The sequence below is a fragment of the Magnolia sinica genome, chromosome 10, assembly GCF_029962835.1.
Source record: "Magnolia sinica isolate HGM2019 chromosome 10, MsV1, whole genome shotgun sequence".
Lineage (NCBI taxonomy): Eukaryota > Viridiplantae > Streptophyta > Magnoliopsida > Magnoliales > Magnoliaceae > Magnolia > Magnolia sinica.
This window is the reverse complement of record NC_080582.1, coordinates 15,124,888-15,144,000: the sequence shown is the minus strand read 5'-3', so window position 1 is coordinate 15,144,000 and position 19,113 is coordinate 15,124,888.

Here is a 19,113-nt window from a genome sequence, read left to right as displayed (position 1 = left end):
TTCCAAGAAAGTATCAATTGTCCCTGGAAAAATCCCCTTTTAGAGTTGATTTAGAGAATGGCATTGCCTGTGTATATTGTATTATGAGAGATCCAACATCGGCACTAGGGGTTACATGTGTCGTGCGTGTGTCAGTCATGTGCCCTATGAGTGTTACTTCTCCATTTTTGTCACAGAACTGTGTATGACTCTAAATGAAGATGCTTTTAATAGGCTACGTGTCTATGAGAGATAAGCATCCTGATCTCTCTTGGTGCAAGTATGATTCACTCCCGCCATTCGTGCATGTGTGTCGAATATGATGACTTCTTACTGGCGACATAGACTGCATAAGACCAAGTGTGGATAGATGGCATCAGAGAAGAGGATCTTTCATGGAAAAATCTACATAGTGGGGTTAGAGGCTGGGCATGGAAGATCAGAATTGTAACTCTGATACTACATTCCATAAGAAACTACGATGTGAAAACTGTATTGTGTTTATTTCATCAAGAATAATAGAATATATAAAAAAGGTGGGTATTTATAGAAATATATAAATCTTAACATATATACATGAATCCACCCATGTAATATCAATGTTATGTATAATTGTTTATATACAACTATATATATGTATCCTATATTGCAACAAAATATATAGATCTTAACATATATAAATGAATCCACCCATGTAATATCAATGTTATGTACAATTGTTTATATACAACTATATATATGTATCCTATATTCCAACAAATATTTTTATTTTTATTTTTAATTGTCTGATGAATGTCCACCAATCCAATAGTAAGATGATCAAACAAGCATCAAGTTTTTGTAAATGACAAATCTAAATCACGACATGCAATTTAGACAATTTTATTTAAATTACTTGTTAGCCATATACACAACCTTTGAGTTTTATTAGATTAAGAATTACGAATCATTTAAATAGTGCATCCAAATGTACCTTTACGATACATCACGACAATGAAGCATTGATACTTTTTCCCGGGCATGATAAGGAGGTTTGTGTAACGTCTCGGAAAAATCCGTACAAAGACCCGAGTACCACCTCAAACAGAAATCACTAAGGACCGAATCCTTTAGAAATTAGACAAAAATTAATTAAGTACTAAACTGAATTAATTGGTAAATTAGCTTGAGCCACTTTTTATACGAACTATAAGACTTAAAACTATTAGAATTACTAACTTAACATTTCCTAAAAACCTAGGATCAGTCTCAAAACCTAGTTGCTCTCGGGAGCACATTGAAACCCCGTATCGGACCTGAACCGCACGTCGAAAGTCTGATAATTGCGAAATTATAAGGTTATTACCACCATACTGGGCTTGACATCTATCGCGGGAATCGAGTCCAAATAGTATCCAGAAACACACAACTTGAGCCTGGAGAGAAGTGTGTCAGAAACGCGAATATCTTTAAAAAATGAACTCAGATTTAAGTGAATTGGACTATTCGCTTGTGGGCAAAATTTAAGGTTTCAGACCATCAGTTTCTGACCAAACCATACCTTTAAATCAGAAAAATTTCCCTACACCCATTAATATACTTGTGGCCCTGATTGAGTGACGATGACCGTTGAACTAAAATGGGTCCTCCACGATCGATCCACCAATCCGATCGGACCGAAATATTAACCTGGCATAGATCCTTTGTTAGGAAAATTTCTCCATACCGTATGCGAGCGATGGACCTCCATATGAGCTCCGTTAGCCCGAAACAGCTACCTTTTTGCTATACCCTAAGTATACCATGGCCCCGGGGCCATTGACATCACTTCTGGGCCTATATAATGCCCTTAACCTGCCCCTCTCTTATTCCATACGAATTTTCCTAACCCTAGGAGAGAGAAGAGAGAAAAGAGGAGAAAAGAGTGAGGAGAAGAGTGAGAGGTTTGTGGATTGTTACTGAGATTCATCTCCATCACTCCACATACCGAAGCATCTCTCCCGTGTCGCTACACCGTCGAATCCAACTTCATTTTTGGGTAAGAAATCCTAACCTTAATCTATTTTAGGAATCCAAATAGAGAAATCGGTGAAATAGCTAACCTATTTCAATGTTTAGGTAGCCGTTGCGTCGTAGACAAAGACGCGATATACGAACCGAGTTTGTAACGAGCGAGCCGATGAAAGGTGCGGACTATAAACATTTAGGTTATCGTTTTCAAGGTTTTCAATGTCAGCTAATGATTTATGTCTGACTTGATTGCTACCATATGATCTTAGTTACGACGTATTCGATAAATTATACTCATGTGTGAACTACGCGAATATATAATGTATTCCATGTGTTTGTTGAAATGTTTAAATGAATATGGAATTATGATTTGTGCTTGCCATGATTATTAATTGAGAATATATGATTGTTATATGTATGACAACTCCTTTATGAAAGGATTTGCCATAATATATGTTATAACTAATTTATTACATATATGTTGAAATGTGTAGTCTAAGTGTTTGATAAAATGTCTGAATGAGAAATTGCTTGTTGAAATGTACTTAATAACGGTATTGAGATAGGATTCTCAATTACCTTATCTTTAGTTACAGTGTCCTTCATGTAACCTATCTCGCCACTACGTGATTTATGGATGAAATGCCTATGCATGATAACATGTGCACTATATGTTTATTAAATGCTTAAATGAGATTTATATTTGAATTGGTTGTTAAATGCTGTTTTGACTATCACATATGAATGCGCATTGTATTTGAGTATGATTGGGACTAATACGTAGTCCAGGCAATCGGTAACAGTTTTCGATCGAGTAGCCGGATTAGTTTCGCTACAATGGACACATTTGATGAATTTGAGTCGTACGGTGATTATCGATAATGGTTAGGCCACGAGGAGTGCGTATGCACTCCATATCGATTAATTTAGTGCGCGCTTGTACCAATCGAACTTGTCAAGTAACCCGATTGGCCTAATTTGTGTTTACCATGTATAGATGCTACTACTTAAATCTAAAGTACAACTTACCAATGTAAAGCATGTTTAACCTTGGTATCACGATCCACTAAGATTCATGAGCCGGATATGGTAATATGAGACACCGTGGTCGAGCTATCGAGCTACGTTGGGGTGACGAACCTCCCCGTAGTGTCCAGTAAGTAACACAAACTTGTGAACCGAATACGGTGGTATGAGACACTGTATTCGAGCTATCAGCTTATCCTAAGGTGACAAGCCTTTTCGTAGTGACCTCGAGTATAAACTAGCCTACGCTGAGGTGACGAGTCTCTCCGTAGCGACCTAAACTTGCCCATCTACTGCTTTTCAATCAGGGGTGATGTTGCCTTATAACTTACCTATCATATGTGATTAACTAGGATTGGCGATCCTAGATGGATCATTGTTTGGGTAGGTGATATAAAAGGAGGTACCTTAGCTTCCCGAATCTGCTGTATAAATAAGTCTAATTAAGAACTTGGCTAACACGACAATGCACCACATTGCATGTGCCTTTGGGAAGGAAGAGCACAGTGAGAGTTTAGCATGCACGACCGTGAGATGATGTCGCTGAAGGAGTGAAGACGAGGGCATGTTTCATTACCACATATCATCCTTGCATTAACCAGAGTAGTTAGGAAATACTTGTTATATTGCTTTATCATTACTGCTTGATTGAATTGATAACATGTTAATCTTTGCCTTATAGTACCACTGAGTTGATCACTCACTCCCATGCTGAAACGGTATTTTAAAACACCAACCAGACTCTGTTTTAGCTGCAGATGATGGCGAGGCTTACGAAGTGGAGCCTGACTTCTACGATGATGAGGAGTTCTCTTATATGCAGCTATCGGGCGGGTCTATGTAGATCATATACTGATCGACGGGATTACAGAGATGAATTAATTGGACATTACACTTTGTCATTTTATATATTTTGGAGCAAATATGTATATATTCAGCCTGGTGACATGATTATACTCTGGGGGTTTATAATCACTTATACACTTTATATATCTATCACAGTCTTCCACTTGCCTAATTTAATCATATCTGGAGTATAATATACTGATTTAGTGTAATCTCATTCATGTTTAATGCACTAAAATGGACAACATTTAACCATCATTATCTCTGTTGCATAAGTGATGCGACGGATCTCGGGAGTTGAGCCTTTATTCGACCCTCGATTTTCGGGGCGTTACAGTTTGCCTTCATAAGTTTTATATTTTAATGTTTTAAAAAATAATTTTTATTTAGATTATAAATTTCTTCCAAAATTTTCAAAAAGCAAGAAGGACATTTTGTCTTGTAGTGATGTGGGCTTAGTCTCATATTGGATAAATAAGGAGAAAAACTTAGGTTTATAAGAAGAAGATTTTGCATAGGTCTTAAACCATTTTTAAGTACATGTGAATTTATTTGTTGGGTGGAGAGCTATGCCAATAGCCCCAATATATGCCATAAATCACACACGCATGCGTGCTGAGCCGAGCCGTAGACATGGTGCGGTGCGTGTGGTGCGCGGGCAAGTTATTACTTTTGAAATTCCGCAAATTTCGCTTTGTAACGGTTGATCTGAACGACCATTTGAGGCAACCTTTGAAATCTATATAAAGGACTTCTTTGGTTTTGAATTTTACAATAACTAAATTCATTCAGGTCTCTTTGTCTTTTTGAGTTCTACAAATGGTTTTGTATTTTTGGTTTGTCTGCTTCAATCTTTGGGTTTGACATACAGTAACGGTTTGGATCTTCGTACATCGATTGCACCGTTATAACGAGATAACAATTGAGGGTATCCTCGAGTTTGATTGTCTAGTGTTCCTATTGCACTATCGGTATCGTGCAAAGGAGGGCAAATCAACTTCAAGCCGAGTGACTTTCGTCATGCCTCGAATTAAATAAGTTTTCTAAAATTTTCATTATTCAAAATTTTAATTTTGTTTTAATTTCTTTTTACAATTTTTTTTAAACTCTGAATTTCCATAATTACGGATTTACATATCCAAAATTCTATCAATCTCGAAGTTGATCTACTGATCTATACGTCTGTAACAATGGCAAACATAATAGTAAACTCGACCAGCGAATTATCTAAAATTGAACCATTTTTTGGGAACTATTTTAAAAGGTGGAATCAAAAACTCACATTTGCTTTAGATACATTGAAAGTATCATATGTATTATCTGATACTTTCCAATATGAAGCCAATAAAGAAACTGCTGTAAGAGATTACCACAACTGAAAAAAAAAAAAAATTTGAATTTCCTTTCTAATGAACTTTATGACGTGTACGCTACATATGAAAGAGTCATAGATATCTGGTCGGCATTGGCTAAGAAATATATGTTAGAAGAAACTTGTGTCAAAAAGCAAATTATTTTCATTCTTTAAACTTTTTCTATATTAGATAATGAGCCCGCATTTGATCGGATACTTGAATATCAAAGTTTAGTGCATGAGTTTATATCTGAAGGATTAAAAATGAATGATGTTTTCCTTGGAGGTACTTTAATTGAAAAATTATCTCCTCCTGTAAAGAATATAAAAATAAAATGAAACACTAGAAAAATGGAATGTTCGTGAAAAACATTATTGTACATATCTGAATAAAAGAAGTCAATCGTATAAGAGATCAAAAGGAAAATGCTAATAGCACTACTTTAAATGCCAACCAAGTTGAAATAAATCAAGATAATAAAAGGAACAAATGATCTTGTTCTCACTATGAAAAAGCAGGTCACCTTATTGATCAATACTGATACTCGAAAGGGACCTGTTTTCACTGTGAAAAATTAGGCCATCGTGTTGAACAGTGTGAGCTAAAAAATAAGAAAGGAAAATTAGTCAAAACTAAAGGAAAATATTTTCTTTGTGGCAAACCCGAACATAATATTCGAGAGTGCAGGCATAAGAAAAATTCTTTTCAAGCTTAGGCCAATCTGACGAACAAAATGGACAAGATGAAATAGTTGTTGTTGTATCTAAAGTAAACATTACCAACACAATGCATTGAGTACACTGTGGTTACTCGTCACATCTGTAAGGATCAAAGCATGTTTGCCTCCTACTAAGCTGTAGGGGGATGAACAAGTATTTATAGAAGATGCTTTAATTTTTTTTAGTAGTTGAAAAAAGAAAAGTGATCTTAAAGTTCACTTTCGGTAAGACCATTATACTGAATAATGTTCTGCATGTGCCTGACCTAAAAAAAGAATTTAATTTCTGGCTCCCTCCTGAATAAAGTTGGTGTCAAATTAGTTTTTGATTCAGATAAGGCTATACTGTCTAAGAATGGAACATTTGTTGGGAAGTGTTATTGTTGTGATGCATTGTTTATATTGAATATATCCTCTATTAATATTAATAAGATGAATTCATGTTCTGCTTATTTGGTTGAGTCACTTGATTTATGACATAATAGATTAGGGCATATAAATGTACATGTTCTAAAAAGAATGAAGAAACTATGTCTTATACCTGATTTTTCGAATCAAAAACTAAACAAATGTTAAGCTTGTGTAGAATCCAAGTTCCATAAAAACAATTTAATTTAATTTAATTTTTATTTTATTTTTAGAATATGAAAATCTAATACTGATTCATAACGATTTGAGTGATTTTAAGAATCACATGTTTAAAAATGAAAAATAAAATAAAATATTACATTACCTTTATAGATGACTTCTCAAGGTATATTAGGGTATATCTATTTAAAAATAAAGATGAAAGCCTTAAAGTTCTTTATCAATTATATGACAGAAGTTGAAAACCACTTAAATAAGGAAACCAAAATACTTAGAATAGATAGGGGGAGTGAATATGAATCCTTACAATTTAAGAAATTATGTGAAAATAATGGCATTATACATGAAACCACTGCCCCTTATAAACAAATAAAATAATATAATGGAACGAAAAAATAGAACTTTGAATGAAATGATGAATTAAATATTGAATAGTTTTGATTTACCCTCAAACATATGGGGAAAAACTATTCTTTTTTACTTGTCACTTCATTAATAGAATACATTATAAGATTATAGGTAAGACACCCTTTGAACTATTGAAGAAATATCCTAGTCACTATAAATAACTTCAAGTGTTAGGGTGTTTAGAAAAAGTAAGGTCACCGAAAATTAAGAAAAGGAAGTTGGATATGAAAACAACAGACCACGTGTTTATGGGATACGTAGAAAATACTACAGCCTACATATTCTTAGTTTTGAAATCTAAGAATAACACCCTAAACCCTAACACTATCAATGAGGCAAGAGATGCAAAATTCTTAGAGAATATTTTTTCAAAGAAAGTTGTATTTTAAAAAATTAAAAATAATGATGCTTCAAATATTTTCTCAAGTAGTAAGACTATAAAAAGAGAAAACGTAAAAGAAATAGAGCCAATGATGAGCATAATGATTATGAAAGATATATTTTTTTTCCCTTGAGGATGATACTTTAACCTATATAAAAGCTATCAATTCACCTAATGCATAATTCTAAAAAGATGCTATAATTGATGAATTAGAATCTATTATGTGTGGGAATAAGACAATAGTATGTAAGTGAATTTTTAGGAAAAAACTAAAACCTGGTGGTACCTTTAACAAGTTTAAAGCTATATTAGTGGCTAAGGGTTCAAACAGAAGGGAGGGATAGACTACTTAAATACATATTATAGGATCTACTATTAGAGTTCCTTTTACTATAGCTTCTATATGTAAACTTCTTATAAATTAAATAAATGTCAAGATAACCTTTTTGAATGGAGATTTAAAAGAAAAAATGTATATGGATCAACCTGAGTATTACAAAATTGAAGGTCAAGAAAACATAGTATTTAAGTTAATCAAATCCTCATATGATTTAAAATAAGCTTCTAAATATTGACATGAGAAATTTAACAATGCTTTGAAATTTAATGGATACCGAATAAATGGCGCAAATAGATATGTATATAGTAAATTCATAGGTAATGTAGGAATTATTATTTATTTGTATGTGTATGACATGCTTGTTTTTGAAACTAGTCGTAAGTTTATTAACACTACTAAGAAATTTTTATCATCACGTTTCGATATAAAAGATTTATGCGAGGCCAATGTGATTTTAGGAATAAAAATAATTAGAAAAGATTCTGGTTTTATTCTATCTCAGTCTTATTACATTGAGAAAATGTTAAATTTTTTTAAACAATTTGATAGCATACCTGTTAACACTCTTTATGACTATTCCATATATCTAAAGAAAAAACAGGTTAAAGTGTATCACAACTTGAATAATCTAAAATCATCGGTAACCTGATGTACTTAATAAAATACACAAGGCCTGATATAACTCATGTAGTAGATATATTGAGTAGATATACTTATAATTCTAAACATGACATTAGAATGCTTTATTTAGAATCCTAAGGTACCTAAAAGGTACTATTACATCTGGTATACATTACATTGATTTCCTTGTTGTATTGGAAGGATATAACGATGCTAATCGAATTACAGATTCAAATAAAATAAAGTATATATATAAGTAGATATGTTTTTGTTTTGGATGGAGAGGCCATTGCTCAGAACACTGATAAAATAAATTTTTATTGCTCAATTCACTATGGAATTCAAGTTCATTACTTTGGAAAATGTTGGAACAGAAGTAGAATAGATTAGAAATCTATTAGTTGATATACCTTTGTAATGAAAAGTAGTTTTAGCTATATCTCTGCATTAGGATTGTCAAGCTGCTATAGAAAGGAATAATAGTAATATATATATATATATATATATATATATATATATATATATATATATATATATATATATATATATAGAGCAAAAAACCCATCTAAACATAACAAAGTATGACATTTACTACATGATGGATAGCTGTTGAATTTGTGAGATAAGAGAACAACCTGACAAATCTTTTGACTAAAGGAATTAGTAAACAACTAATTGTAAATGCATCGAAGGAAATGAGGCTAAGTCCAATATCATAACCTACCAATGTTGGTAACTCAACCTATACAAATGGATATCACATGAGATATGTTTCAAATGGGTAAACAATGAGACACTAGAAAATGTTTAGCACTGCGATAAGAAAGCCATTTCTATGGTATAGGTAATGCAAGACAATTAACAAGGTTGAGTCTCAAACTCTTAATGAATCCACATGCCAAATACTTGTTGGTGGTGTATTCAATTATTGTGTACAATTGATGGAATTCACTTATACTAGATATTAATGTGGAGGTGATGCCGTGTCCTATAAGAATTTAGACAAATTCTTTAGAGCACTAGTGAAATCCAGATAAATGTGCATGACAAAAAAACATTAAACCACATAATCATCTGTATCGAAACAATTATGTGAGCGACATGTATAATCATTTTACATTAATAGGAATCTGGATCAAGACTGTCTGTCACCCAACTCTTGTCTATTCTAAATATCGATTCAAGTCTATTAGACATTGATATAATATATAGTTATTCTTAACTAACTTGAAAGTCGTTACTTTGAAATATGTGTGGGATTGTTATATTTTGATATTTTAAAATTATATATTTTATTTGGATTGTAAATTCTCTCCAAAATTTTCAAAAAGCAACAAATGCATTTTTTCTTATAGTAATGTGGGTTTAGTCACCCATCACATTGGATATGCAAGAAGCAAAACTTGGGTTTATAAGAATAAGATTTTGTATAGAGCTTTCATGGCCATATGATTTTGGTTGTTGGGATGGCTATGCTAACAATCCCAATTTATGCCATGAACCACACACGTGCATGCGCGCCGAGTCGGGCTGGGCCTAGGCCATGGATGTGGACGTGCGTGACACAATGTGGTGTGATACGGGCGCGCACGAGTCTACTTGTAAGCCTAAACGTTTTTTGTTACTTTTGAAATTCTGTTTTACAACTGTTGATATGAACAATCATTTGTTATAAATTTCTGAACAGAGCAAAAAAAATGAAATGTTTTCTCTTTTGAAAACCCAACAGCCATGTCTATTAGTAGGGGTGCATACACATCCATTTAAGGTAACCTTTAAAGTTTATACAAAGGGCTTCTCAAGTTTCAAATTTTACACTAACTCAATTCATCAACTCTCTTTGACTTTCCAAATTATGCAAGTGGTTTTGTATTTTTGGTTTGCTTGGATCAACTTTAAGTTAGACATACATTGATGGTTTGAGTCTTCGTATATCAAGTGCACCGATGTGAAGAGATACCAAACATCGTTCAAAGAAAGCAAGTCAACCTCAAGACGAGTAACTTTCGTCATGCCTCGAATTAAATAATTTTAAAAATTCTTCATTATTGTAATTTCTAATTTTATTTTATTTTATTTTTATATTTTTTAATTTAAAAAATTTATAATTACTAATTTACATATCCAAAATTCCAACAATGAGCAACGATGAAAGTGGTTTGTGTGCCTGAGCATCTCTGCTGTACATGTGTCAGTCATGTAAAGTGTGATCAGATACCACATGGACACGCTATCACATCACAATGGCACCCAAACCGGCAATGAAAAAGAAATTCAACATTAAATGGGCAAGATTCACGACCGAACATCTAATGATGAACAACGACGGTGGGCCCTGGGCAATGCTTGTCCATGTGGTATCCCTCCAAACCGATGGTTCTGATCATCCTGGAATGTCTATGCTTATTAGAACTGGTGATCGGATGGACCATCACATGTACAGGCCATAAACTAAAAATCATGCATGACAGAGCCATCTACGAAACCAGATCAATGGAATCAAAATGGACGGTTTTAAAAAGAGCTTGGGCAAACAAAACGAGCATGGACGGTCTACATTTACCATTTGAAATGCAGGATCACCTATTCACAGCTACATGCAATAGAGAATTGCCCTGATCAGATATCTATGGAATATAGACGGTCTATGTGGTGGCCCACTAAATCATGATTCCAACCACCAAAGTAGACATCTGTACACTTGCTCTCTGTCCATAACATAGACAGTCTCTATAGTGGCTACGTATGAACTACACACCATAGGCATCTCCATCTGGACCGTCCAAATGTGGGCCCATCATCAAATGATCCAAATTCAACGTACTATGCCCATTTGATCGATTTGATTTGCACTTATGGTCCATCTCACAATGTGGCCCACTTAGGTGGTCTCGATAGGCAAATATGAACCCTTCATCAAATGATAGGACACGGATTTAGTGGATTCGGGGAACCATTGAGGTTGGTGGATCTGTGATGCGGCGACCGACAGGACAATCCGAATCGGATACTCGAAAGAAAGATCGGTCACCCGATCACATCCCACCATGTCACGCATCGACCGATATCTGTGGTTCTCTGATCCACTAAATCTACGTCTAATAATAATAACCATCTAACATAACCCATTTAATAAGGATTTTGGTTTTCGTATATTTCAATGTGGGACAAAAATGTAATGGTGGTAGCAGTTTTTTATGGAAGGAGTGGGCTTATGTAATATTGGGACCAAGCAAATTAGTGGTCCACATGATGTGTGCTAAAAATTCAACCGTTCATGGTATTAGGAAGCACCTGTAACCCCTGTAATACTAAAATGAGGCTGATTTTTCGGATGGGGAACAATTTGAGAGAAAACTCCCCACCCTTTATTTGCATGGAGGGTCTGCCATGTTGTATATAGAAAATCCAGACCATTCAAACCATTTATCTGGTTTGAAATTCAAGTGGGTCCAGGTTGGGTGTCCCCTATCTCATTGTTACCAGTGTTGGGGCCCACTTGTGTGTTTTGTAAGGATGAATTTTAACATACTGCGGTAATATGAGGTGTCACATCAGATGGACGGGTTGGATGGGCGACACATCTTCCCCCTACCACAGCCGGTACAAGGCAAATGTGGGGCCCGCATGCATGCATAGAATCCAACCCGTCCATCATATTCTTCAGTGCATTTAACCCTTAGGATAGGATGATTCTTATGGGCCGCACCGTAGGGAAAATTTGGGAGGGAGCGTCCACCCTTGATTTTCTCGGGGGTACCCCTGTGTGGTTTATATGAAATCCAGACCATTCAGGTTCTTCATCTGATCTGGATGAAGGGCCAGGTATAAATTACGCTTCATTTGAAATTCATGTGGGCCCCACATTTTCCATGTACGGTGATCAATGTGTATCAAAATCTGGAATATTTGCCATCGTTAATTGCTCCCTATTTTCTATGTGTGGCCCATCCAAAGAGTGGACCAGCATGTACACATTAACATTGCTCAGAAGGCCAGGATTTCACTCACGTGCCACATGGACCTCAGTTTTGACTAGAGGTGTACATGAACCGGGCTAGCCCGGTTAACTCGCTCAACTCGGCCCGAAAAAGCTGGACTCGGCTTGACCCAAAACTGAGTTCCATTCGAGATGGGCCATTTTTTTCAGCTCGAAACTGAGTTCGGACTGAGTTGACTCGAACTCGACCCGACTATATATATATATATATATATATATATATATATATATATATATATATATATATATATATATATATATATATATATATATATATAGGAAAAGGTATTATGCTCTCGAGCTCACAATAAGCTCCAGTGAGGTCGAGCTGTGTGGGCCCCACCGTGATGCGTGTCGACCATCAACACTATGCATTTGATAGGTCCCCTCTAAATTATGGGATATTCCAAAAATCAGCCGTATACGGAACTCAGGTGGGCCATACCATCTAAAATCATATGAAGACACCGTTAAAACATATAAAAGCACTTGGTGGGGCCCACTTGAGTTTTTAATGCTGTTGAAACTTGGTTTGAACCCTCATCCAATTGAGACACACATAATGGATGGGCTGGATTTGCAAACCACATCTTGGTGGGCCCAAAATATGATTATGAATGTTTTAATGGTGCACGGCCCCTCCCCACTTCTATATGTGGTGTGGCTCACACAAGTCACGGATTGACTTGATTTTTGAGACCTAGGCCCACAATGGAATGGTGCATCTGACTAATGGGGTAGATGTTCGAAACGCATCATGATGGGCCCATACAGCTCGACCTCATGGGACGGACTCATGAGGTCAAGCGCATAGTACCTTTTCCCTATATATATATATATATATATATATATATATATATATATCCTTATCCTAAATCCTTACTCTAATCATTTGAACTTATCAAAGCCCTTCCCATGAATTTGTTGTAAGGTTTGAAACTGGTCCAAACTCGGCCCGAACTCGCCTGATTGCTGACTGGGCCGAGTTCCAGCTGGATATGTTGGTCCGGTGATCGGGCCAAGCCGGATTCGGCTGGGTTTGGCTAGTGACCGAGGCGGGCTGGGTTGAGCCCAATTCGACTTGGTTCGGCTCGATGTACACCCCTTCACACACTTCCGTTATGGAAGCGGATTGGTTGGTGTACCTCACACCAGCTATATTATATATAGCTAGTGTATTGACATTAGCAAGTTCTGTGGGTTTGACCATGAGGTATGTGTTATATCTAAACCGTCTATCAATTTTACGAGCTCGTCTTAAGGCTTGAGACTAAAATTAAGACAGTTATAACTATCAATTGGACCACACTACAAAAAGTAGTGGGGGATTGAACATCTACCATTGAAACCCTTTTTGCGGTCACAGAAGTTTTGGATCAATATGAAATTTGTTTTTCCTCTTCATTTAGGTCTTTTTGATCTTATGAACAGATTGGATGGAAAATAAACATTATGGTGGGCCCTACGAATTGTTTAACAATGAAAATCATTATCTCCATTGCTATTTTTGGTGCGGCCGAGATGATCTTTGGATATGATTCATTTTTTGCATAATTCTCTAAAATGATCTCTTAAAATAGATGAACGGTGTAGATATAATAAATACATCACTGTGGGGCCCATGTAACTTTGATCTCCTTTGAACCGTTCGTACAACTCAGAGCTCGAGGAGCGTCCGTGCTCGTCTTTTTTGCATAATTCTCTAATATGGCCAGCCTTTTTTTCTGGGCCAGTGTTTGACTGACGGCCCAAATCTTGTTTCGGGGCCAAATTAAGGTGGGCCACACCATAGGGAACGGTGTAAAATAAAACCATGCTTAAGATTTCTAAATGGTATGAGTGACCCGTCTTTGTTTTAAGATGGCCTCTTTTTTTTTTTTTGTGGGGCGTCCGTTCATCCTAGTGGGACATGTTAGATGAATGGATTGGATGGAATGTGTACACCATTGTAGGGCCCGCAGACAACCCGGAATAGTTTAATGGTGAGATCCATGTCTGTTTCATTGAGAGACAAGAAAGAGGCTTGCTAGACGTATTTGGGTCACCTTTCAATGATCCAAACCGTTTATCTGATGGGCCTTACTTGGACAGAGGACATAAAGTAATAGATCTTAAATCGTGGTATTTCAGCCCTTTGATCAAGAGGACATAATATAATAGATCTTAAAACATTTTGTGGGCCACAAAAGCTTTATCAAGCTAATATTTCAATTTCACTTCATCCAGTTCTTCCTGACATTATCAACAGGTTGGATGATAAATAAACATTATGAGAATCTTATGATGGGCCTTTTGGAATTTTTAACGTTGAGGTGCTCAATCACCACTGTTTCCTATGGTGTGGTCCACTTGAGATTTGGATCTCCTTAATTTTTAAGACCACTTTCTAAAATGGGCTGAAGAAACGGATGGACGGAGTGGGTATACAACACATCATCAATGTGGGCCCCGCTGTAACGGTAATACTCACAAATGTGTTGTTATAAAAATAAATGAATAAATAATATTGAAAAATGCTCTAGTGATCTTAAAGCACATTAGGTTATAGTGCTCCTATTTGTATATGGTGAATTTGACCGTCCACTAGATTGATCCAAACCGCTCACTAAGTGTAGTACACATTTCAAGGGCTACCATGCAAAAGTGAGACCGATCTAAGGATTGAATCCATCCTATATTCAGCCCTGGTCTTTTCATCATTTTGCAATCCATGGATGGGATGTTCAAAACTGCCTAATAGAAGTGAATATTTAGAATTATAAGTACTCTACGATGGGAGCTATTAAATAAATGGATGAAATCGTAGGTTAGATTTTTTATTTTTTTCTTTATTTCACTTTTACAAATGCTCTTTACCGTCCATATTTGGGAAGTGGATTGGCTGGTGTACCAACCAGTGGTTAAAAGGAGATCAAAGTTACATGGGCCACACAATAACGTATTTATTGTATCTACCGTTCATCCATTTGAAGAGATCATTTTAGAACATAAGCCCAAAAATGAGTTATATAAAAATATTAAGTGGACCACACCACAAATAGCAGTGGGATAATGATTCTCACAGTTGGAACATTTATAAGACACACCATAATATTTATTTTCTATCCAAACAAATATATTTTATAAGGTCACAAATAACTGGATAAAGAGTAAAAAACAAATACCATGAAAATTCCATGACCACAAAAGAGTTTCAATGGTAGACATTCAATCCCCCACTGGTTTTTTAAGTGTGGTTTAGTTGATCTTTAGATCTGTCTTATTTTTCGGCTCAAGACTCATGACTTTGCTAATGTGGGTCCCTGTGTAAATCAAGGGTGGGCCCTCCCTCTCACATGATTCCCTGTTAACATTGGTCAGAAGGCTAGGATTTCAGTCACGTGCCACATTGGCACGTGTGCCACATGGACCTCATCATAGTGGGGCATGTTAGATGAATGGATTGGATGGAATGTGAACACCGTTGCAGGAATTCTTTTAATAGTGAGCTCCATATATGTTTCATTGAGAGATAAGAAAGAGGTTTGCTAGACTCATCTTTCAATAATCCAAACCGTTTATCCGATTGGAAACACTCATACGAAAGTAAGATTACAGGGATTAAGCACTCGATCCTAATTTCCAATCAAGGTCTGATAAAAAGAATAAATAAATAAATATAAAGTTATAGTGCACCTATTTGTATTGGGCAAATCTGACAGTCCACTAGATTGATCCAAACCGCCCACTAAATGTAGTATACATTTCAAGGGCTACCATGCAAAGTTGAAATTTATCTGATGAACAAATCCATCCTACATTCAGCCATATCTTTTGTGATTATCCTTTTTCCAACCCACCATCAATCAATTCCAGCGAGTCCCACATGAGGTAAATCGGTTGGAATTTCAATACCACATGTGTATCATCCTTCAAACGAGGACCCATCCGCGCCGCAGCTAGCACACTTCGGTCAGTTTCAATCCAATCCGGCCCCACAATATCCATTTTTCATGCTCCAAAAAAGGGGGAACGGATGGGCTACTCCCCCTACACCAGCCAATGGCTGGTGGTCGGTGCTCCATGAGCCCCACCATGATGTATGTGTTTCATCCATGCTGTCCATCTATTTTTAAAGATCATTTTAAGGCATGAGACCAAAAATTAGTTGTATCCCAATCTGAAATGGACCATGTTACAAGAAACAGTGTTGAATGAGCGTCAACCATTAAAAACATTTTGGGGGCCATAAAAGTTTTGGATCGAGATGATTTTTGTTTTTCCCCTTCATCTGGGCCTGTATGACCTAATAAACAGATTGGATGTCAAATAAACAGTACAGTGGCCTTTAGGAGGATTTTAATGATGGATATCCAATCACTATTGTTTTCATGTGGTGTGGTCCACCTGATATTTATATACCTCTAATTTTTTGAATAAATCACTAAAATGATCTTTAAAAATGGATGAACGTAGTGGATGAAATATAACAATCATGGTGAGGCCCAAAGAGCACCGACCATCAGGCACGGGGCTGGTGTCAGGGGAAGTAGCCAATCCGTTTACCAAAAAAAGGAGGCAAATCCAAATCTCATATGGACCGCATCAAAAGAAAGAACGGTGATTGAACACTCACCATTAAAACTTTTTTAAAGGCTACAAATGTTTTGAATTAAGCTGATATTTGTGTTTTATCTCCATCTAGGTGTTTGTGACACAATCAACAGGTTGAATGACAAATAAACATTACAGTGAGCCTCATGAAGTTTTTAGTGGTGGGCATTCAATCGCAGCTGTTTTCTTGTGGTGTGGTCCACTCGAGGCTTGGATCAGCCCCATTTTTGGGATCTTGATCTATAATGATCTATAAAAATATATAGACGGCTTTGATAAAATAAATAAATACATATGGGATCCACAGAGCACTGTCAGTACCACCTAGCTCCTGGTCAGTAGCAATCTGCGTCCGTGACGGATTGCGTCCTACCCCCGCCTGTTTCTAGCCCCTAACGGGCAGTTCTGTAGGCGGGCCCACCGTGATGTATCTCTTTATCCAAGCCGTTCATTCCTTTTCTAAGATCATTTTAACGTATTAGTACAAAAATGAGGCAGATCCAATAGTAAAATGGACCACACCACATAAGACTCTTGCATTCAATGCAACTGTCTTTAATGTTTCGTGAATTTAATGCAACCAAGCTTATTATTTGGTGTGGTCCACTTTAGCGTTGAATATGCGTTATATTTCTGTTAATGCCTTAAAATGATATGAGAAAAGAGATGGACGGCTTGGATAAATAGATACATCACAGTAGGCCCACAGAACTGCCTGTTCGGGGCTAGAGACGGGCGGGGGTAGGACGCAATCCGCTTCCGTCCGTCACCGTTCAATTCGAAAAGTACACGGACCTATGAAAGCCTTTCCCGTGAAGTTCCTGCCATGGGAAGATAAGTAAGATAAGTGGGGCCCTCTGTGATATTTTTAATAAATCCACCCCGTTCATCCATTTTTCAATCTCATTTTATTACATGAAACAAAAAATAAGGTGGATAAAATATTCAAGTGGGCCACACGAGAGGAAACAGTAGGGATTGAACTGCCACCATTGAAACATTCATATAAGGTTAAGTTTTTCATGCTTTCATTTCATCCCAAATGAAAATGACTTCATAAACGATTTGCATGAAATATGAACATTAAGGTGGACCCCAAAAAGTTTTCAACGGGAAGTTTTATTTATTTATTTTAATTTTTAAAATTTTTTGTCACATGTCCTTAAAATGAGCTGCCAAAACGGCTGGACAGGGTGTATTTCTAACAAACATTGTGGTGGGCCTCACCTAACTTCACGGGGAAAGCCTCTTGGCATGTTATCATGACCGTCCATTCAAAAACTTGTTGTGGGAGAGTCAAACTCCATGAAGTAGAGGAATCGTGAATGAAGGAGGAAGTTGTCATAGATCGAGGTGAAGAGATTTTTAGTTTTTAAATTTTTTAAACTTCTTTTAAGAGTTTTTACATAAATCTCGGATTTACCGGACCATCCCTTCACTACCGGACTTGGATTACCTACGCAGTAGCAAGGTGGATACTGGACAGTGCTATGTTGGGCCACCATGATATATTCGTTTTATCCATGCTGTCCATCTATTTTCCAAGATCATTTTAGGGTACCAGACCAAAAATGAGACATATCCAAATATTAAGTGGGCTACACCAAAGGAAAACAGTGGTGATTGAATGGCCATCATTAAAAACTACCTAAGGCCCACTATAATGTTTATTTTCCATAAAAACTGTTGATTGTTCACACATAAATGGATGAAGTTAAAAAAAAAAACAAATATCAGCTTCATCCAAAACTTTTGTGGCCCCAAGAAGTTTTAAATGGTGGGCGTTCAATCACACTGTTTCATGTGGTGTGATCAAGATGAGACTCGCATCTTCCTTATTTTTGATATATTTTCCTAAATTGTTATTAAAAAATGGATGAACGGTATGGATTAAATAAATACAGTATGGTGGGGTCCACAATCACCGTCCAGTATCAGTAGGCAATCTGCTTCCTTCACGACCGCTCCATCCGAATTTGAGCTTCCCAAATGATACGGTGGAGGCGGGAAGAAGCGTAACACGGTAGAGAGTCATCTCTATACAGAGCATATGACATGGTTATCTATCAATCGTGTCCGTTCAGCTAGTGGGACCTATCAACGATTACTCTTCTCTTAAAAATGGAATCTACTAGATAAAAATATATCCCATTTTTGTTCTTTTTTTGAACTTAACATTGAATCGTTAATTACTTGTGTACTCTACCAATAAGAATAGTTAGATGGACTGTCTAAATCATAAATCACAACCAAAATCATATATCATCT